This window comes from Aethalodelphis obliquidens, unplaced genomic scaffold, assembly GCF_003676395.1.
Source record: "Aethalodelphis obliquidens isolate GAN/ISIS:26980383/991018 unplaced genomic scaffold, ASM367639v1 scaffold19, whole genome shotgun sequence".
Lineage (NCBI taxonomy): Eukaryota > Metazoa > Chordata > Mammalia > Artiodactyla > Delphinidae > Aethalodelphis > Aethalodelphis obliquidens.
In genome coordinates this window covers 26,550,308-26,573,815 of record NW_020837963.1, presented here as the reverse complement: position 1 = coordinate 26,573,815, position 23,508 = coordinate 26,550,308, and positions in this window count along the sequence as shown.

Below are 23,508 nucleotides of genomic sequence, written 5' to 3'. Positions count from 1 at the left end.
CTCCCCTCATACTTGCAAATATAATTCTATCCTGATTTTATGGTAAGCCTGCTGAGCCTAGTGGGATACTATATTTGCACTTCCTATCTTCTACAACTTTAAGTTTTCTCTGGAGTTCACGATTGCTTCTTTTTCTCATTTGCTTCATTTTTTTCTTGAATCTCTGGGTAAATAGTCTCAATATAATTTTCCTCATAAACTATCAGTGTTCTTTTTCCAGAAGATGCCCCTCTTGATCTGCCCTGGACACCCTACCTTGAGCCATCCACCCCTAGCTCTGACATGGACTATTTGTTTTGTAGGCTCGCTGTGCAGCTGTCATCCTGGGACTCGCTTTTCTGTAGTCACTCTATTAACTCCTTTTCTGTGTTGGCCCCCATGCCATTCTCTTTCTTCGTTCATTGCTTGCTTGGGAAGAGTAATGTTGTGCATAGTTTCCTGAAAACGAATACATAGGAAGTAAATTTTATAAGGTTGTAGCTGTCTGAAACAGTCTTGGTTTTACCCTTGTATTTGATGGTAATTTGACTGGATATAGAAATCCAACTTGAGAAGTGTAATGCCATTTTTGATTCTTATGACTTGCTAGGCTCTCTCTCTTTCTCAAAGCATTTAGGAATTTCTCTTTATCTCTGGTGTTGTATTCTTTATTCCAACATTGTGCTTAGTATTCATGAAACTAATTAATGTGTATTTTTACATTCTTTCGTTCTTCAATTTAAAAAAAAATTCCTGTTGTTAGATATTAGTCCTTGTGGATTAATTCTCCTCTATTTTTTTCTTATTATTTTTTGTCTCATATTGTCCATCTCTGTGTTTTTGTTCTACTTCTAGGGAGATATCCTTGATTTATCTTCCAACCTTTCAGCTTAATTTTTATTTCTGTTATTAAATTTTTTTATTCATAAGAGCTCATGTTCACTAATTATTCTCTTTTTAGAACATCTTGTCTATATTTGAATTGATGCAATATCTCTTCTTTTCTCTCTGTGGCTACTCATTAAATTTTCTTTAAAATTTTCTTCACACTCTCTTGTCTTTATATTCATTTGGTTCCATTTTGCCTTTACTTCTTTCGTTCTATCTGTTGAGGATAGAAGCTTTCTTCAAATGTGTGGTTAATTCCTCAACATTATGAAATATTTTATTAATATTAGTTTAAATAGAATCAAAGTAGGGCAGCACATGGTCCTAGCAAGGATGTTAAGAGCATAATTCCAAGAGCAAGAGTGTCTGGTTTTAAGTTCTACTTACCAGCCACATGACCCACCGTGAGAAGGTTACTTAATTCTCTGTGCCTCTGTTTCCTGGTCTTTAGAATAAGGCCAATGACAGTACTTACAGGATTATTGTGAAATTGACATCGGTGGATCTGTCTAATGCTTAGAACCATTTCTCACACATAGAAAACACTCACTAAATCTTAACTATTATTATTATTGTTGTTATTACCTAATTAGGTCACATTTGCTGTCTAGTTCTGATAACCCCATGTTAAGTGGGACATTGACATGCTAAAGAATTCCAAGAGAATTCTTGGACCCGGAAACGTTCATATGAAAAATGAATAAGCGGACCATGAATGTTTAGCCTGAATAGGGGAAAATGTATTGGAGAGGAAGCATGATATTAATTTTTGAATTGTAAAATATATTTGCCAATATAACTCTTCTTTTGTCTGGTTGTAAACGTTGATGGTTTTACTAAAATCTGCAAGACAGCTCTCCTAGCTGTGGTGGAAGTGAAAAGGGTTGCATGAGATAATACAAGGAAAGAAGAATTTAGGAAAGAAAAAGATTTTGACAGTTAAACTAGACTGTTGAGCATCCCTACACTACGTTCCACAAAGACAACAAACATGTGGGCTGTATGAGCCTTCAGTAGCAGCTATAACAAGTTAACCACATGTTCCCTGGTCTACACAACACATGTTCATTAACTTAAAGTTCTGTGGGTCAGAAGTCTCACTGGGTTAAAATCAAGGTGTTGGCAGAGCCTTCCTGGTGGTTTTAGGGGAGAATCCATTTTCCTGCCTTTTCCAGCTCCTAGAAGCCGCCTGCATTCCTTGGTTCATGGGCCTGTCCTCCAACTTAAAATGAGCAGAATAGCTTCTCCAGATCTCTCTATCAACACTCCCTCCTTTTTTATAAGAATCCTTGTGACTATATTGGACCCACCCAGATACCCCAGGATAACCTCTCATCTCCAGATCCTTAATTTAACCACTGCTGCAAAATCTTTTTGCAAGTAAGGTAACATAGGCACAAATTTCAAGGACTAGGATGGACACTTTTGGGGGGCCATTGTTCTGACTGCCATATGGCCCACATCCTGAAGTAGAAATCAGGTCGGTATGCTGATTAGGAAGAGAGCACTCTCCTTAGCCCAGCAAGAGAAGCAACATGACTTGGGGTGACTTCTGGGGTGATGTCCCAAGGACACGAGTCCAATGCATACTTAAAGAATCAGGCCCAGAAGGTAGCCAGGGACAGAAGAAGAAAGAACAGAGGAGAGAGGAGGGAAGGAAGGGAGAAAAGAAGGAGGAAGAGGAAAAGTGCAACCCTGGGAGCACAACAGCTTTTCTGTCAAGTCTAGTAAGTACATTGCAAATAATCCTGGGAGGTCCAGTAAAAGAAGAATCATGCTAAGGAGAGGGGTTCCAGGAATTAAGCACAGTTTCCCGGAAAAATGAAGGTCCTTTCTAAGATGTCAGTTCTGGAGTGCCTGAGACCTGTTAAGTTTTATCATAATTACTAAAATTAATATAGCTATGGTCATGGTTGCACGCCCCTCCAAATCACATTAAAGAACAAAAAATCTCACAAACTCCATTTCCAGTGAAATAAGGAGTTAAATAGGATGTCGTTTCCAGTTCATATGAAGGACCTATCAAAAGCCCCTGTGGTTGGAGGAAGAGGAGAAAGAGGAGAAGAGGCGGGCAGAGAGGGGAGTGGGCCAGGGGAGGCAGAGCTCGGGAAACATCATTTCCTGAAGGCGAAGAGCTCACTTTGGAGTTAAAAACATTCTATGTGCCTCATCTGCAGCAACAGGTGTCAGACCTCCGGCTGGGGGTGGGGAGGTGGGAACGCCAATAGCAGAGTCCCTGTTGGACATAGAGAAGCAGAGGGGGCGGGGCTACCCAAAGAATCATGGCAATAAGCCACGTTTGTAGGAAGAGGTGCAGATCTGGGGCAGGATAAGCAGAATCACAACAGGGATACAAACCTTAGATGCCTACTGGGCAGAGAGACACTCTGGCCGTTCCCCTGTGTGGCCGCACATAGGAATATCCTACACAGAACTGCTTCAGGAAAATCGATTTTTTTCCTGTGATGAGTAGTAAAAGTTGGTATTAATAACCAAAATATGTAAAGAGCCCACACAGCTCAAAGCAGAAGAGCAAATAATCCAATTTAAAAGTGGGCAGAGGACCTGAATAGACATTCATCCAAAGAAGGCACACAGACAGCCAACAGGCACATGAAAAGATGCCCAACACCACTAATCATCAGGGAAATGCAAATCAAAACCACAATGAGCTATCACCTCACACCTGTCAGAATGGCAGTCATCAGAAAGACAAGGAATAACAAGTGTTGATGAGGATGTAGAGAAAAGGGAACCCTTGTGCACTGTTGGTGGGAATATAGCTTGGTACAGTCACTGTGGAAAACAGTACAGAGATTCCTCAAGAAATTAAAAATAGAACTACCACATTCCACTCCTGGGTATTTATCTGAAGAAAATGAAAACACTAACTTGAAAAGATATATGTACCCCAGTGTTTACTGCAGCTTTATTTACAATAGTCAAGATATGGAAGAGACCTAAGTATCTATCAGTAGATGAATGGATAAAGAAGATGTGGTGTATGTATACAATAGGATATTACTCAGCCTTAAAAAAGAATGAAATCTTGCCATTTGCAACAACATGGATGGGCCGTGAGGGTTTTATGCTAAGTGAAATAAGTCAGACAAAGAAAGACAAATAATGCATATTGTCACATGTAGAATTAAAAAAAATAAAACAAATGAATAAATGTAACAGAACAGAAACAGCTTCACAGATGCAGAGAACAAACTAGTGGTTGCCAGAGGGGAGGGAGGTGGGTGGATGGATAGAATAGGTGAAGAGGATTAAGACTTACAAACTACCAGTTATAAAATAAATAAGCCACAGAGATGTAATGTACAGCACAGGGAATACAGTCTATAATATTACAACTTTGTATAGTCGGTAATCTATAAAAGTATCAATCACCATGTCATGTACCTGAAACTAAGATAATATTTAAAGCAATGATATTTCAATTAAAAAAATTCAACTGCAATAGCACTGATACAAAACTGTTGTAAGAAAAACATTGTGGGAGAAAACAGCAAAATTTAACATTAGATAAATGTCACTAACCAGAAAATGATTAGTGATGATTAAGTAAGTAATAATTAACATGAAGATGATGTGGAAATGTTTTGCAATGTTTTTAGAAACTTAAAACTTTAATTTAACTCTAGAAGGGAAGACTAGAAAGAAGTAGAAGAGGTCAGGGAAGAGGTGTTAGATATTAGTAGGAATGAAGAATGTCAGAAAAAAATATTAGAAATGAAGATTATACATATATGATCTATACAGAAGATTACATACATATGTATAAATATATTTCTTGTAGAAGCAGTGGGTTCAACATTCACTAATTAAGTGTTCGCTGTAACTTTATAGAACCTAACTACCTACCGTGAATAATGAGAATGCACTGTGTGTGTATATATATGTATATGTATGTGTGTGTATATGTATATGTATATGTATATGTGTCTTTGCCCCTATTTTCCTTCACACCACTCTTATCATTACAATAATAGGCTTTGTTTAAGAAGAAGGCGTCTGATTCTTCCAGAATAAGGCCATTTTGAACTGACAGTAGGTCATCCATAACTATCATACCTAGACACAGTTTGAGTTGCATTTGTTTGAGGTTAATTTAAATATATTAATCCCAGCCCTTTGTTCAACTACTGCTTTTTTATGAGATTTGTATAAACCCTTGAGAGATTTAGTCATTACTTATTTTACTTTGCAATATTTTAATTTTATTCACGTTGTGTTTATCACCACAGCACCTGCATGCCATGCAGATAAAAAGTTCCTAGATAATGGTTGTTGAAGCTGTAGTGCAATGAAATCATTGCTCCTTAGAAGCAAAGAAAAGGTAGGTGCCAGATGCAAAAGATAATGCAAGAAGGCTTTCTTGCAGTGGGGGAGCAGCTCTATAGAGACCTGTGCTGTGTGATTCTCAATGCCAATTGTCAAAGTGGATATTGCTGTAGGAAAACAATACTCAAGTTCTCTGTGCCCAAACATCATAAATCAGCTGTGAAAATGATCAGACAGTTTAGACGATCCATGTTTGATAAGTGAAATTTCTGGAGGTCTTTCCCACCAGCACCCTTCTTCTGGCTGGGCAAACTCCCATCCTATTCTCAGTTCAGTTCATTAAAAAGATGCCCTTTCCTCTTCCTTCCCACTTTCTTCTCCCAGTCCTTTTTTTTTTTTTTTTAATCTTTCCTGATGCCTTGTTTGTGTTCATTCATTCATTCAGCAAAATAGTTACGGAACTATACTAAGTGTCAGATACTGTCCAGAGGATACAGTGATGAACAAGACAGAAAATGTTCTACTCACGTGGAATCTTGATTCTAAAAGTAGAAGACATACAGTGATCAAGTAATACAAAAATGTCAGGTGTAAGAAGATTTTATACAGGGAATTAAAATTAGCTGATGTCATAGAGAATGACTAGGTAACTACTTTAGCCTAAGTGATCAGGACAGACCTCTCTGAGGAGATGACATGTCCTTTCATATAGTATTTTCAACTTTAGTTCATTCAAACTATGTTCTAATTTTCATTTCTATTTCTTCTTTAACCCATGTATTGTTTAGGAATGTGCTATCTACTTTCTCAATACTTGTGAACTTTCTAGGACTATTTTTATTATTGAGTTCTAATTTAATTCCATTTGGTCAGATAACATACTTTGTATAACTTGAATTCTTCTAGATATCAAGATTTATTTTATGGGTTCATGGCCCAGAATATGGTCTACCTTGATAAATATTTTGTGTGCAAATTAAAAGAACCTGCATTCTCTTGTCAGGTGGTGAGTTCTATAAAGTCTAATTGGATCAAGTTGATTGGCAGTGTTGTTCAAGTCTTTTATAGGCTTATTGATTTTTTTGTCTCCTTTTTCTATCAGTTATTGAGAGAGGGATATTGAAATCTCTGATTATAATTGTACATTGTGTTTTTCTCTTTATATCTCTATCAGTTTTTGCTTCACATATTTTGAAGTTTTGTTAGTAGATGCATAAATGTGTAGTATGGCTGTCCTCTGGATAAATTGAGTCCTTTATAATTACAAAGTGACCTTTATGCTGGGTAATATTCTTTTCTCTTATATCTACTTTTTCTGATAATAAAGCCTCTGGATTTTTCTTTTGATTTTTGGTAGCATGGTATATGTATTTTCCCCATTTTAAAACTTTTAACCCATTTGTGTCTTTTTGAAGTGCATTTCTTGTAAGCAGCATATAGTTGAGTCTTACTCACTTATCCTACCTGACAATCCCTGCCTTTTAAATAGATATTTATACCATTTACATTTAGTTTAATTATTGAAAGGGTTAACTTTAAGTCTATCACCTTGCAATTAAAATATATTTGTTCCATCTGTTCTTTGTTTCCCTTTTCCTATTTTTCTGGCTTCTTTTAAGTTGAATACATTTTATGATTTCATTTTATCTCCTTTGTTGTCCTTTGTTTATCACCATTTGCCTTCAAGTGATGTAGCATTCCATGTATATTATAAGAAAAAAACTTGCATTACCATTTCCAGTGCTTTTCATTCCTTTGTGCAGATCTGTATTTTCTTTCTAGCTGACATCTTTCTTCTTCCTTTCACATTTCTTGTACTGTGGGTCTGTTGGTGATGACCTTCTGCTGTATTGATGATCTACTGATCTAGACAGCCTTTGTAAGTTTGAAAAAAAGTTGTTATTTCACCTCTTTTTGAAAGATATTTTCACTGACTGTACAAATCTGGGTGGATATGCTGTTCCAAAGTCTTCTCACCTGCATCATTTCTGACAAGAATTCTGCTGTCATCCTCATTTTTGTTCCTCTGTAATTAATATGTCCTTTCCCTCTGGACGCTTAAACATCTTTCTCTTTAGAACTGGTTTTGAGCAATTTTATTATGATACACCTTGATGTAGTTTTATTCATGTTTCTTATGCCTGAGGTTTTTTGAGCTTCTTGTATCTGAGGAATTATAGTTTTTTAAATCAAATTTGAAATTTTGTAGCCATTAAAGTTGTTTCACAGTTCATAGTGTCTCTTTAAAATTTTTTTCTATGTATTTTTTCATTGTTTTTATTGCTATATTTTCAATTTCAGTTATCTTTTCTTCCACAATGTCTAATCTGCTGTTAAACTCATCTAATGTATTTTCATCTCAGCCACTATAGTTTTCACATCTCAAAATTCAACTTGGATCTTTTTTATGTCATCCATATGTCTAATTTTTCTAACATGTGGGATAAAGCTATGCCCTTTTCTGTTAATTCTAAAATTTCTGGGACTAATAGTTCTGGATTAGTTTCAATTAACTGATTTTTTTAAAAGACCTTATTATGATTGGTATTTTCCTTATTCTTTCTTTGTATCCTGTTCACCTCTGATTGGATGCCAGCCAGACATTGTGAATTTGACCTTGTTTGGTGTTGTATATCTTTCTATTCCTAAAAATATTTTTGACCTGTGTTCTGGGGTGCAGTTAAGTTACATGGAAATAGTTTCTTCCTTTCAGGTCTTGCTTTTAATATTTGTTAGGTGACATCAGAGCAATGAGGAGCACAGTGCTAATTATTCTCATCAACTGGGGCAATACTATTCTGAGTAGTCTATCCAATGCCCCATGATTTATGAGATATTCCAAGCTTACTGGTAGGAAAAGACACTCTACTTGGCCCTGTGTGAGTAATGATACAATTCCCTCTAATATATATTTTTAACATATTATATAGTTTCCCCTTTTCAAGTGTACAACTCAGTGATTTTTATGCCAAGTTGTGAAACCATCACCATAAATCAGTTTTAGAATATTTTCATCATACTAACAAGATTCTTCATGGCCATTTGCTGTTAATTCTTGTTCTCTGCCCCAGGCAATGACTAAGCTATTTTCCTATAGATAGCTGCTAAGATCACACATGTGTAAGTCTTTGTGTAGGTGTGTGTTTCATGTCTCCTGAATAGACACTTGAGTGGAATTGCAGAGTCATAGCACAAATTTATATTTAACTTTTAAAGAAACTGCCAAGTGGTTTCCCAGTGTGGCTGCAATTCTCACAAGGAACGTATGAGGGTTCCTGTTTCTCCACATCCTTGCCAGCATTTTTAGTGTATGTCTTTTTTACTATAGCCATTCTAGTGGGTGTAGAGTGGTATAACATTGCATTTTTAATTCACATTTCCCTAATGCAATGTTGATCTTGTATTTATTGGCCATTCATATGTTTTCTTTGGTAAAATGTCTACAGAAATCATTTGTCTATTTTTTTTAATTGAGTTTTTTCCCTTCACATTATTTAAGAGATTTTGATTTGTTTTGGTTTTGTATAGTCTGGATACAAGTCTCTTGTCAGATGTGTTTTGCAAATAGTTTCTCCCAGTCCAGTCCATTGTCTTCATTTTCCTAATAGTATCATTCAAAGCACAAAAGTTTTGAATTTTTGATGAGTTCCAATTTATCCATCCCTTTAATACTTTTTGCTGGTTTCTTTCTCAAGCTCAATTAGTTTCTTCACATGCATGTGCTAACCAGCACCTTGATAAATACTGAGGGGGACCCTCTGCATATCTCTTCTCTGGAACTTTGTTCTGTGAGCCTGTTTTATTCTCCTCTGAATTTCACCTTATCTCCTTAACTCAGGGTATTTTCCTGGTTCTTCCTAGGTTCCTCCTCTCTGCACTGTGTTCTGGGAACTCTCTAGTCCATAAGCTGTAGATGTAGACAGCTCAGTTCATTTGCTTTCTGTCTTTCAAGAACCTTTGTCTTTTGTTGCCTGATGTCCAGTTTATTTAAATACATATTTCTGTTAATTTAATTTATTATTATTATTTATTCTTCTATGTTGGAAGATAAATCCAGTCTCTGTAACTCCGTCTTGGCCAGAAGTGGAAGTCATATCATGGAGATGACCTTCAGGCTGAGACCTGAATGCTAGAAGGTGCAAAGCCATATGAAGTTCAAGGGAAAACTGAGAGGTAAAAGGCAAGAAGGACCTAACCTTGGTCCAGAAAGAACAAACCTGCCAGAGGAAAGGCTCTGGGTGGGAACAAATGTGATGTGTTTTAGAAACAGACTGGAGTGTTTGAACCTTGTTGCTGGAGGAGAAGATGAGGTAGGGAGGTTAAGGGAAGAACATGTAGAGGTTGACAACCCGGGGTGAGGTGACTGGATCTCATTGGAAGTGCAATGGATGCCACTGGAATCCTGCTCCCTGCCAGACATGGTCCCAGCCCATGGCCCTTTGGTTTCAGTGGTAGTCTGAATTCCTCCTTGACCTTTTGACTTTGGCACTCTCGGGGATACTCATCTTTCTTCACTCAGTCTCTTTATATTGCTCTTATTGCCTTAAGAATAAAACTTCTGCATCTTTCAGCCCTTACGGAACACTAAGAAGACCAGGCCATAGCCAAAATACTTCCCATTCTCACCCTCTATGCACACACAGATATGTACATACATACACACACACCACGATGGGGAGAGGGTAGTTTCAGATAAGGCAGAGAATGTAGGCAAAAGTAATCGAGGAAATCTTTTTCTACACCACCTTCTCCAAAGAAGCACCTCCATGGAGAAGAGAAGCATAAATGGCAACAATCAGTCCTGACCTGGGCCACTTTGTATCTTCTCTTAGGATTCCTTGTAGACTAACTGGGAATTTGGAAATTTGGATAAAACTGAAATAATTTACAACAATAGGAATTATTATTATTGTTATTCTAATGCATTCACTTTATTACCTCTCCTGGGGAGAAAATTGTTAGATGCTTGGTATCTGGAGCAGAAAGGAATTTACCCTGACAAGGTATTTTTTGTGAATTTGTTTTCTTGGTGTGTGATGACTGGGATTGCTCCTTAACAGTCTTCTGATGTTTGACAAGATCTCCAAGCTATAATTGTACCACTGCTGGTTGGAAAATTTTATCCCTGTCAATTTTGTTCCTTCAGTTATATTTTGCTAATAAAAATTTCAATACACAAAACGCATTTTGTTGCCTTTTTCTTTTCAAACCCAGCTTGCATCTCATCACAGTTTATGACTGTTTCTGCTAAAGATTTGCGACTTGCTGACTATCCCCTTAGAAGTCTTCAGATTCAAAGAATACCCAGTAATATGTGTTCTGCTAATTTTAAAATGTGGGTTCATTACAAGTTGAAAGCATTGTGGACTTTATATTTTCCACGCAATGTATTTTAAGTGTCCAGATGCCCATGGATCTAGATATTGTGTGCAAATAGATGACACCAAACTCAAAAGTTCTAAAGTACAGTCCCCTGCCTGTGGGAGTGGCCTGTTAGCTATCATATGTTTCCAGACCCATCTCTTACCATTTATTGCATCCATCTTGCATCTTAGCAAGTTGGGTATAACCCACAGAGATACCAGGAGAGATGTGACTTAAGGGGCATGTCTGTCTCCAGGATGCTGCAATATAAAGGGCAGGGAGAAAAGAAGAAGGAAGGAGGGAAGGGAAGAAAGGAAAAGAAAAAAATAATGTTAATGGCGATGAGTCATTTAAACACGGTGTGATCTGGTGACTTCAAACAGTAAGAGAGAAGCCATAATTCTTTGTTCCTCCGGTCCAAAGAATGCCTTCTTCTCTACCTGGTGGAAACAGGTTTCTCAAGATCCAATTTCCTTCGGGCTTATCACTTTCTATCCTTGAGAATAACTAAGTTTATAAAGATGCCCTTGCCTCCAGGGTTTCTTAATCATGATACTGGTATCACCAGCCCTCCCCACCTCCACCAAAGCCCATTTCTTTTGTGCCCCCCAGGATAGAATAACTTTTACAAGGCAATCTGTTGTAATCCCACTGAGTTTCCTTTGTGAATGCTGGCCACAGAGTGGTACATCCTCTGAGGGTCACTCGGAAGGACTTATTCCTGCAGAACGAGGATTTCTCACGTCCCTGTAACGCAGACTGCAAAACCCAGGGCTGCTTTTGTTTACAGTTCTGTTCAAATGTCATTACCAATAACGTGTGCAGGACGTGAACAGCCCTTTAGTTTCCTTTATTCCTCTCTCTGAATTCTCTTTCTTGACTCATTTTGAGTTCGAAAAATGGATCAGAGTAATGGCAAAAATACCAAGAGGTCGAACTGATGGAGGGACCCTGCTTGTTTGGAGTGTACCCTGTATTGTTTGAGGCTCACTGACAGTGAGATGACACAGAGTTCTCAATTTGCTTCAAAGGGTGCTCAGACCCTTCTAAATCTGAAAAAAAAAAAATCTGACTTTTCATTCTTCAGCGACAATGTGAATACCATACAACATTACTGTTTATGATGTATTTTATCATTCTGATGAGTTTAATGTAGAGACCAGTAGATTTCTCTCAGTCCTGTAAAAAGCCTGCTTCTGAATTAAGCCTGTTCTTGTAGGAGTCAATTTTGTGACAACAAGAGGACCTTAGACTCTCAGAATTGGGGGTGTCTTAAACTCTGTCTGGTCTTGTACCAACATCTCTGGTGTCAGAGAACTCATTCCTTCCCGTTCCATCCCTGTATTGTTTCCTTTAATAGAAGACGTTCCCTCACACTGGACTGGTATCTATCGCCCAATATTCTCCATATTCTATGCTCTGAATCCAACAATCCCTGTAATTTGGTCCCAATATTTTTCAGTGCTTGTCTAAACTCACTTTTTTCCCCACCCCTTAGCTCCAGTCAAACTGCTTCCAACTGGGTGTCTCCAGCTGTGCCAGGTGACTTGCAGTCCCCAAGCTTTACTCCGTTGTCTTTGCTGCCTGTGGTTGGCTGGATCCTGTTCCTCTGCAAAGATCACCAGGTCCCCATCCTTGAAATCTGTATCTTACTCTACATGACAAAAAGGACTTTGCAGATATGAGGGAGTTAAGGACCTTGAGATGGGAAGATTATTCTGAATGATCCAAGTGGGCACAATTTAATCACAATGGTCCTTGTAAGAGGAAGGCAGGAGGGCCAGAGTCAGAGAAGTGGGGCTGACAGCAGAAGCCTAGGGAGAAGGAGACATAAAGTAGAAGCCAAGATAAAAGAGGAAGATTGGCAAGATGCTGGGCTGCTCGTCTTGGGGATGGAGGAAGGGGCCAGGGAGCCAGGGAAAGCAGGCAGCCTCTAGAAGCTGGTAAAGGCAAGGAATAGGTCCTCCCCTGGAAACCTCCAGAAGGAACACAGCCCTGCAGACACGTTTATTTTATTTTATTTTAAATTTAGTTATTTGTTTTTGACTACATTTGGTCTTCGTTGCTGCGCTCGGGCTTTATCTAGTTGTGGTGAGCGGGGGCTACTCTTCGTGGTAGTGCGTGGGTTTCTCATTGCAGTGGCTTCTCTTGTTGTGGAGCCCAGACTCTAGGTGTGTGGGCTCGGTAGTTGTGGCTCACGGGCTCCAGAGCGCAGGCTCAGTAGTTGCGGCGCTTGGGCTTCGTTGCTCCGCGACATGTGGGATCTTCTTGGACCAGGGCTCGAACCCGTGTCCCCCTGCATTGGCAGGAGGATTCTTAACCACTGCACCACTGGGGAAGTCTCCACGTTGATTTTAGGACTTCTGTCCTCCTGAAATGTAAGATAATAAATCTGTGGGGTTTTTTTAAACCTTTAAGTTTATGGTAATTTGTTATAGCTGCCAGAGGGACCTGAAGTAACGGACCTCCCTCTTCGACTATAACAATTATTGCCTCAGATACATTCAGTTAGAACAAAAATTGCACTGAATCGCTCATCCTCTTAACCTATGCGTGAAGACTACTGTAAGTACTTGGTTTATTCAACTCTTTCATATTTATGTGGTCTTCACAACTTGATTATAGCCTCTCTGAAGACAGAAACTCTGAATTTAATTCTACCTTGCCAGTTCCCCTGGAAACAAACCCAAGACCTTAATAAGCGTGATTCATCTATTTCTCTTCTTTCACCTCGATCACATCCTCCACCCGTTGATACATGAAGAATGCATTTTTATACGATAAGAATATAACCTTTACATCCTAGGTTTTCACCCAGGATATTTTAGCCAATATGCTTAATGATACTTATTCACTGGCTACAGGCTTACCTTTCTCTCCTCTACACACTGCAGGGAATCTTCATCACAAGGATTTTACAAATACTACTCTGAGCTCTGACTACTTGCATTTCTTCTTTTCACTATTTTGGTGACTCTTCTATCAATTAATTCTTCATTTTTCTGAGAAATCCCTTTGCTGTTTCTTTTTTTAAAAATAAGAATCTATGATATATGGAATCCAAACGTATTGCCCTTCTTTATTAACTAGAGTCCTGTCAAACCCACAGAAAACCAAAACGTAATTAAATTTCGCAATACCTTAAAACAAGCAGCAAACAAAAGAGTGCATTGAAATTCTCCATTTCACTTCTAGCTGTGTATCAGCGGGTGCATTAAGGGTTAGTAAAGGCAGTTTTGCTTTTAAAGGCAGGTGTTGGACAAAGAACTTCCTACAGACAAAGGACCACAAAACCAGAACCACCATCAGTTTAAAATAATTCAATTAAGCGGAAGTCACCCTATAAATAAACATATTGAACTGCCCACGGAATACCAGAGTAATGATTAATAGAGTGTTTCCATATCAAAATTAAGCCGGTTTTTAACATCTGCATTATTATAGTGTGGGCATGTCCCTGGCTGACCATGTTTGTTTTTCCTTTACAAACACATATTAAAAGTGTACTCCATTATGCAAACTTTTATGCATGTGCATAATCTTTGCAGTAATGTAATTTATTTAGGGGAAACCATAAAAAACTTATGCCCTCTATATATTCTGCTGATTTAAAAAATATGTATCCCCATCTCTACCTTGAACGTGTTCATTTACTGGGATATAAATTTTGTTTGGTTGTTATGGGTTTCACAGGACCCCCTGCAGACAAAGTAGAGTTCCATGACCCTCTAAAACTTAATTCTTTTCTTTTAATGCGATTCCCTTGTCGTTGTTGTTGTTTTAGGGAAATAAATGCAGCTCGTCCTCGCGTCTCTGAGGAGTCCACACCGTTATCCCAGGACAGCCCTGACATCTCTTTTCTGTCTCTCGCTCCAGCCACAGCACAATCGTCTCTGACTTCTTTGCTGGCCTTCAATAAGGACAGTATGTGTTGTGTAGCAGCTGCAAAAGACTTCACAAATGCTGGCTGACGAGAAGTGACAGCCCTGTATATCTCTCACTGGCATTGACAGCTGACAGATGGATACCACTCACACACAGAAAAAAAGCCCCCAGGACGATTCGCCAACATTACTCTCTGTTCATAGGGCCACACTTGATTGAATGCTGCTCAGAATAATAAACCCTTGCTGATCTGCCGCCGAGCCCTTCTTGCTCACACAATGCCCTGGGTTTTCTGTTGTGTGTTTTTTTTTTATCTCTAAAACATGAACAAACATATACATCGAAGCTCTGTTCTGTGGATTATTTTCTTTCAATTTTGGTTTTGAAAAGGAATAAAGAAAAAAAAAGAGGAGAGAGGGAAAGAAAAAGCAGAAGAGCCCCCAACATTTGTGACTTTCAGACGGAGGGAGCGATCCATATATAATGGCACGGAACCCCGCCTGGGCTTTGGTCCTTAGCAATTCCTTCATCTCTCCAATCTGTTTGTTATTATCCTTTGCATTGTTTTCATTTCCTTCCATAAATCAGCCCATCTTTAAAAGCATCACTGCTTGGTTAGTTGAGAGACAGTGACATAAAACTGGACAGGAGGGAGGTGTGTGGATACAAAGGGGGGAGGGAGGAAGAGGGAGGAGGGAAGGATAAACAGAAAAAGGTGTCCCCCTGCCCGTCGTGTGTGTGGACGATAACGGCAGAGGAAGAACGGAAGTGAGAATGGGAAAAACTTCCAACCTTTTTTCATGGGTTTGAAGATAATTTCTGTAGCTTTTGCCACGGCTGTTGCGTCGCCTTAAACTACCCAATTAAGTGCACCAGGACCTGGGTGTGCCCTGGGATGGAGCGGGCCCCGTGAAGGCACCCCTTCCGACTGACGAAATAGAGTGAGAACAGAAGATGCATTCTCCACAAGGGGAGAATCTGAAAACCGACAGCCCCCAGATAAGAAAAGGGAAGACCCACATCCACACAGCCTGCAAAGGCAGTCTGTAGTCTGCAGATGAGCTCTTAGCGTGCAGTAGGGAACAGGGCTGATTTGCATTTGGATTCTTTGGTAAGTTAAATTGGAGCACCTTAGGGTGTTCAAGTCATTTGATGTTTCTGTCCAACAGCACTGTAAACACCCATGGTGGATTGCGGGTTTCCCCACATCCTCTTCTGACCCGGTCCCTGGTTCAGTTGTCGCCATCTTATAGCACACGGTGCCCCCTCCTCCAGTTGCCATCTCAGTGCTACAAATTTTGGCAACGTAGAGGTTCTGAGAGCGAGGTGGTTGGGTGCTGAAGTCTTCCTACTCTGATGGGTCCCATGGTTGCCATAGAAACCACAGGCTGGGCTCCCACAAGTCATTGCATCTCATCCTGGTACCTGGGGATGTGGCCCATGTATTTATACAGAGCCATTTCCATGCTCTACTACATGGGGAGGGGAAGAGGGGTCAGTTCCCCTGGCCTGGGGGTCTTGAGCCACCAGTCCACTCCAGATCTGCTGACCACAGAGGGTCACTACTTAGATGAATCAGACATAGCAGGTTAGGGTTTTTAAGCAACCTTAATGTGGGGAGAAAATCCTCTTGGTTTAAAACAGCCTGGAGGGAAAACTGTTCTCCGGCAATAATCTCCCTTCTACGCAAGACAGGTCCCAATTTCCACTAAACAGTAAGAGTCTGTGTGTGTGTATGAGGGGTTCTGTGAGACACATGCGGAGGAGAGAAGTACAACCAGGAGGCTGCATTACTGCTTCTTGTTCTCAGAAAGAAGAAAGAGCCTCAGTTGCCAGCAATGATCAGGGCGGCCATATCTGCAAATATGAATGAATGACCGGTATTTTCAATCTTGAAAAGCAGTTCAGCACCATCTGTGTCCAAGTGCGCTGTCCTGAAGTAACAAGTCTAGGTTTGCAAAGGGTCCCTCAGTGACGCCACTCACTTCCACAACACAGTGCTCTGTTTCCCTGTTATTATTATGGGGTCTGGTGTCGCTGCACAAACTAACCCAGAGTGCGCTTTCAGTACCTATGTCTCGTAGCGACCAAGGGTTCCTTCCCACAATGCCCGTCCTTCCAGAATGGCCTCTTGATGAAGGATCGGTAAGCGTTTTACAAAATCTCAACTAATGAAGTTTTGCAAGTCCCACAAGGCAAACAGCACATATGACGTCTGCTGTGCACTGTGCTCCTCAAAGCAGCAGACGCAACGTTAACTTACGCAAATCACCTAATTTGTCTCTCGTAACTTCATAAAAACTTCCCAGAATGGAAATTTCCCAAGTGGATCTTGGCGAGAGGAAGTTTCTAGCAAGAGTAAGCAAGGAATAAGAGAAAGAAAGAAAGAAAGGATCACTTTCACTTTCTGGTTTCTGTTCCTTTTTATTAAATAAAAGCAACAAAGTGTGCAAAACTGGATTTTTGCCATATTACTCCACCTGAGGGGAGCATGATGGAAAGTTGCAAAAACTGTGAAGTGTATACCACTTAGGAATTGGCAATGTTTTCCCTCCATAGAATGTCTTTCCTTGGATATAATCTTTTTTTGAGTCAATATACCCAATCTACTTACACAATATGTGAACTCTGTAGGTGTGGACCCCAGCTTTGGATGGGGGCAGTGTGCTGGGCTCCGACTGAATCTTGGCCTGAGTCTGGTCCATTCTGCCCCTGCTGCCCACGCCAGTGGGGTCACCCATTGTTCAGAATCCCCAAAACACGATGCAAGCAGAAGGGTCCACGTCTAAAATAACGGGAGCCAGTATCCATGGATCGCTCCCCGCGCCCCAGGCCTGTTGCAAGTGCCCTGGTGCATTTGCATTTGAGCCGCCCATCAGCCCTGCAAGCCGGGCACTACTGCTGTCCCCAGTTTGCAAACAAAGGAACTAAGACACAGTTTCTCCAGGTCACACAGTAGGTCCTGGAGCTGGTTGCTCCCCAAGCAGACAGCTCTTCATCGCCATCCTGTACTGACTGTTCCACAAGATTTTTCCAAGTGACGCAGATTTGAAACGTTATTAATTGTGTTGATAATTAATCATTACATTTTATGTAATTTGTATTAATTAATAACTAATGTTCTAAGTCCTTCCTCCCTCCAATAATTATAAGACCAAATGAAAGTAGGCTAAAAATTGAAAGAAAAGATAATAGGGAGAGTCCCAGAAAATTGAGGGAGGGAAGGGTGGATGGGGTGCGCAGAGGGCCGGGAGGGGGCTGACAAGGGGGCAGAGAGGAATGAGGGAAAGAGAACACCCACTTTCTCACCTTAGTGACCTGGAGAGAGACCCAGGATGAAGGAGGTGGGGGACCCAGGGAGGGACGCGTGGCTGCTTGCTGGACTCCGCTGACAGTGCGGCTCAAGTCCTCGTCTCTCCAGGAGATGAGCTGCTGCTGCGTCACCCTGCCAGGACCCCAACCTCATGCCCAACGCCGGGCCTGTCTTGGCTTCCACAATGTGAAAACACCCCCAGCTCTGTTCGCTCATTAGAACTACAGAAGTGCTGAAGAGCGAGGTCTAGTTGGAATTGATCTTGGGATAAATGGAGTCTAACAAGCTTGAGAAAATGTTGCACAACCCACAGAAGAGCTCCCCGTCTTCCCGGGGCTGGGGGGACTGCCTCCTGGCCCCTCAAGGCCTCCTTGGTGTCTTCCGCCCCTTCCCTCCCCCTCAGCTGCTGTCTCACAGGCCCAGCCTCGCAGCGAAGGGCCGGGCCCAGTCCTGGGAGCAGCGAGAGTCATGAAACATCCTCTCAAGAGCCAGCTGCGCTTAGGAGCAAAGTTCCTCTGGGGATCCTGATGCGAGGACTCATTACACGCTTTGCGCGGATTGCCCGCCGCCTTACCACGTCTGCGCGCTCGGCCTCTCGGGTCTCTGCGCTCCTGGGTGCAGCGGTGGGGTGGCGCGGCGGGGGTGATATTGGCCCCCATTCATCACGCGCTGCTTCCCCAATTCACCACGGCTGAATCATAGCCAAAGTGAAGAATCACAGAATTACAAGGGTTACAGGCCCATTTTACAGCTGGGAATGGTAAAGCTCAGAGACTAAGAGCCTCTACCCTCACGTTCCCAAATTCCAGTACTTCCCTTCTTTCCTGTCCACAGTTCAAATGCAGTCATGACAGCTTTCTGGGCGCCTGAGACAACTGTATCCCCACTTCACATCTCCTGGCTGCCTCTTCCCGGGAAGGCCTAGCAGTCGGTCCACTGGTGTGTGTGGACCTGCTGGTCACACAGCACCCTCCTCCTCTGCTGGATTGCCAGCTCCTGCGATCTGTTGGGTACCAGAGTAGAGGTGTTATCACAGGCCCGGGGATGCCAAAGCAGATGGGACTGTCAGCTACCTGCTGCTCCTGGGAAGTGCCCTGTTCCTGACCTGATCGCTTCCCCTGGGGAGCGACTGACCCCAGAGTCTCCGGAATCCAAGGTGCTCCTGGGCGAGGGCTCTGGGTTCCTTTGCCACCACAGTTTGAGGCTTTTAATTTTCATTGATGAAGAACAAGGGCCTGGTAGAGTGAGGCTACAACCTGGATATAAATAGGCGTGTTTATACATTTCAAACCCTACCGAGTGGGGGACTGTGACACAAAGCTGATGCTTCATTTGTGCAAATTTGCTTTCTGTCTGTTATGGATTCTTAGATACAAAGCAGATTCCAACAAAAGAGGAGGCTTTGAGGAGGGGAACAGAGCAGGAAGTGAGTTCCACTTCCTGCCATCGTCCTTGTTACCGTGGACAGAACTTCACCAAAAACAGGACACGGCATCAGACACCTCAGTCATTTCCAGCCATCCTCCCATTTCTTTGCTAGTTTCAATTCATAGGTTAGAAGGCAGGAGAATTTTGTCAGACGGATGTCAAGAAATTTTCAGGGAATAATTCTGTGTTCAGCCGTCCCTTTGAACGGAGCTCCATATTATTCATTACGGAGCAGAGATAATCTTGTGATCCTCGCCTCACATGTTTATTGTAAGGATTAAGTGAATTAAAATCAGGTTCTCTGGGAACTGCAATCAGGTTCTCTGTGCGAAAGTTCTCTGTAAATGGTAAATCACTACGCAGATGTTCCTATATATGATGTTCAAGTAAATAAGAAGAGACTGTTTTTTAAAGAAAGAAACCGATTCTTTTCTACTAGCACCCTATACGCCAAAAGATTGTAGATAATCATGGATTAATTGTAAGCATAAAGAAGGAGACTGAAAAAGAAAAGAAACAACCATATCAGAGCTATGGCTTCAGGGCAAACTCCGGGGCATGAACGCTGAAATGTTTTCCGTTATCAGGGATCCTTTTCTGGCACCTGAAATTATTCCTTTCATGTCTGATACTGAAGAACGAAGCAGCACTGCTCCCTGGAGATGAGCGATAGGTGCCATGGTCTCATAACGTATTGACAGCCGATGCGGCGTCCGTGTACACCTGTCACTCAAGGGCGCAACGCGCGGATGAGGCTGGCGTGCTGCGGTACAGACGCGGGGGCCCTCTCTGCCCCACCCACACCCGGCGCCCTGCGCGCACAGAGATGCGCTCCGGCCGCCCTCCCGCCCACCGCCTGGCACGGCTGTGGAGGCCACACGTGTTGCTCACGGGTCTGCGTGTCAATTACTGGGAGCTTGTGCTGGTAGGTCTGTGGGGCGGCCCGGGAGCAGACGTGTGGCCCGGACAGGCAACTCCGCTGCTCGCGGGTTCCCAGACACTTCCAGCTCCCGTCCCAGTCATTTCCTTCCAGCCTGAGTCAACTATATTCTCTCAGGCACAAGAGGAGGGATGGATTTCTAAATTGGGGGAACATTTCCCTAGTTTTTCGCTTAGACAGTAAAGACCTCAGCACGTGGTTACTTAAAAGCTATCAAAGAGATCAAGAAAAGCTACTAAGCCTTCTTGTTATTCCAAAAACAAGTTACATCATGGATACAGTGATGAACTTCTGAGAAGGCTTGGGAATGTCACCCTTTTTCTGAATTCTGGTTCCAGAGCAGAGATGCAGGAGTGGGCAGGTGGGTGATGTTCCCCAGGTGAAGTGGACCTGACCCCATGCCATGCCTCAGTGTACTCTAGGGTCCATAGAGTCTGAAAATGAACTTGTGCCTCTCTTACTATTGTTGTTATCATTAAGATATCTAAAATAATCAGATGTTTCAACCTAAAATCAGTTCACAATGAATTTTCCCGTGGGTTCACTCCACCAAAATCCTACCCAAATCCCTACTTAAAATGTAGGATTTGATCTCATTTAAAAGGCCAAAATGACTTCAAATTTCTTCTTCCATTTTTTTCTCCATCCAGGCCCCAGGGAACCGAGCATTAGGTTATCTGTTTGCTTGGTGAGAAAATCCAGAAAGACAGAATCTGAAGGCTTATATTTACCTTTTGTAACGAAAGTTAAGAGATCTGTAAACTATCTTCCTGAAAGCTTAAATTTAAGTATCCCATTTTTTTCCTATGCACCACACTCAAAATATACTAAAAGTATAGCTAATTAGAATTCACAAAGAAGAATTTTCATTGTACCATGAACACTATACACAAAAATGTAGGTTGTATGAGTGTGTGTGTGTGTGTGTGTGTGTGTGTGCGCACGTGTGTGTATGTTTCAACTGGCATGCTGGTAAAAAGAAAAAAAAAAAGACCCTACGTAGATTCCAGCGGGGGAGAAAGCAGAGAGGGGAGAGAGAAGGAGGGAAAGAAGAAATTGCCGTTTCTCCAGTAATTAGCTGCATCAGGCCATCTGGGAGCTCCTAATCTCATTTAACCTTCACCATGACCTTGGGAATTTCCGTGTCAGTATCCCTCATTTACAGGTGAGCAGACTACTTGTTGGCCCAGGTCACACAGTTAGTGAATAACAGAGCTGGTTTATGAATCCAAGTCTCCTAACCCGAACTTGCAATCCGTTTCATTCTATCTGATGAATACAGGCCGAGTTTACTTGCGGGAAATGAACTTGGAAAAACACCACGCTTCCTGCTCACGTGGAGTGTAGTGAATAACGATAACCCAAATAACGGTCCCATACCCTTCCTTCATCTCCGGGCCACGTGCTTTCACTCTGGGAAAGAAGACGTCCCGTTCTGAAAGTGTGTGAATCGCATGGTATCGACCCTGGGGTGCTGTCATGGATCTTGTCACCTTGAATCTTTCAGCCTGGTTCCACTGGAGGAATTATCAGTCCCTCATCCCTCAGCCCAATCCACCCCTGAAGAACCGAGGTTCAGGAATCAAGGGACTGAGTAACGGGGCACAGATGCTGGGTCCAGACCAGCCCCAGGTGACGCCACCTGCCCCCTCCTGTGGCTCCGTAGCTGTGGCCGAGTGGGGGTCTGGCAGAGGAGGGGCCTAAGAAGGTACGTGACCCTGCCCGTCACACCCTGATAAGAGGCAACAGCACCCAGACCTAGTCCCCACTGTTTCGCTTCTCGTTTGTTCTTTCTACGTGTGCAGCCCATGGTGAATATAGATTTGAATTTGCTCCAAGCAGATGTGGGCATTTGCCCTGTGATCTGAGGGCTTACTCATAGTTTTCCACCCGGCAGATAAAAAAAAAAGACAAACAAAATCTAAGACAAGAGTAGCCGGTGCCCCTGGCAATTCTGTCCAGTTGTCAGACATCACGGTGATTCTCTGCCTTCCCGGTGGAAGCAGCGGGCGCCCGAGGGCTGGGCTTGCATGGATAATGATGGAGCTGGGTTTGCAGATGTGATGTTGGGAAGGCTGATAGGATGGAGAGTTCCCAGTCACTGCAAGATGCAAATTGAGGCCAAGATAGAATTCAGAGTCTCAGTGATAGAAGAACGTGAAAGATTTTACGGAGCAAACCATCGAGTTTAATTCCCAGGCTGATCTCAAAATAGCATTGTTTTTTAATGTGGGAAATATCAGAATGAGTTCAAATCCCTTCATCTCAAATTCGTAGATGCATCATTTTATTGAATCATTTGTCCATTTTTATAAGCTGATTTACGGGACCTGTAATGTGATTCATCACGCCATCTTGTAAATAAATGCGACACTTCATTAAACAAGGTAATCAAATTTAAGCAGTTCTACTTCTGTGTTAACCACCAAGACCTTTACATTTGTTTCCATTGCTCTGGAGACCCTCCTACCATAATGAATGCAGATTCTAGGAAAAACGCATCGGGTATTTCCTTAGGGGTGGGAGAGAGTGCTTTTGCAAACAACCGTAATGACATTAATAACAACCAGCAATTTGCTGTAATGAAGCATTTTAATATCTGGATTTTTTTTTGAAGGGGAGGAGGACACATCGCTTATGTTCATTAGAATTGGAATGTTGGAACATCTTGGAGTGCCTGTTATCGGGCTAACAGAACACTTTCAAAGAGTGTATTTCAGGAGGAAATTTTTCATGCTATTTTTGTATTTGCCATCTGGAATGACACTGCAAGCTGGCCAACACAAGAATAATGTGAGATATTTCCATCACAGAGAGTGCGTTACGGATCCATCTGGGAGTGTGAGAGCGTCTGAACACCAGTCGGATAACTGTAATTACCCCAACTTTGACCTTCTTAGATGGTTCAAACAGCTTCGGAGCTATTAATGCTTGTTTCCCTGTGGAAGCAGACGATGTCTGAGTGATGTGCACGAAGGTGGTACCTGCACCGTGCAAAGTGTCGCCAGGAACGAGGACATGGCGTTAGGTGACTGTGGCAGGACCGAGGACTGGACTTCCCATGGCTCCAATTGCAGTGAAGTCGCCTGAGACCCTGAGCCTCAAAGCGGCAGGCTCACACGTGTCCCTTGGATGCAGGGAGCTCTCGTACCTGTTGATGATCAGTTTATTTTCAACTGATTAATGTCTAGTGTAGTCTCAGAAATAAACATCCAAAACATATAGGGTGAAACATTTCACAGATCCTCCAACAGAGTCACCCCTCTATTTGGCTGACAACATTTTGCATTTTCCAACCATAAAAGCATTACTCTTGTTGTGAATTTACATTGTCAATGCTTGTGAATTAGAAAGGCGCTTCTGGGAAACAGAAAAGATCTAACTACAATGGTTCCTTCAACCACTGGCTCAAAAGTTTTAA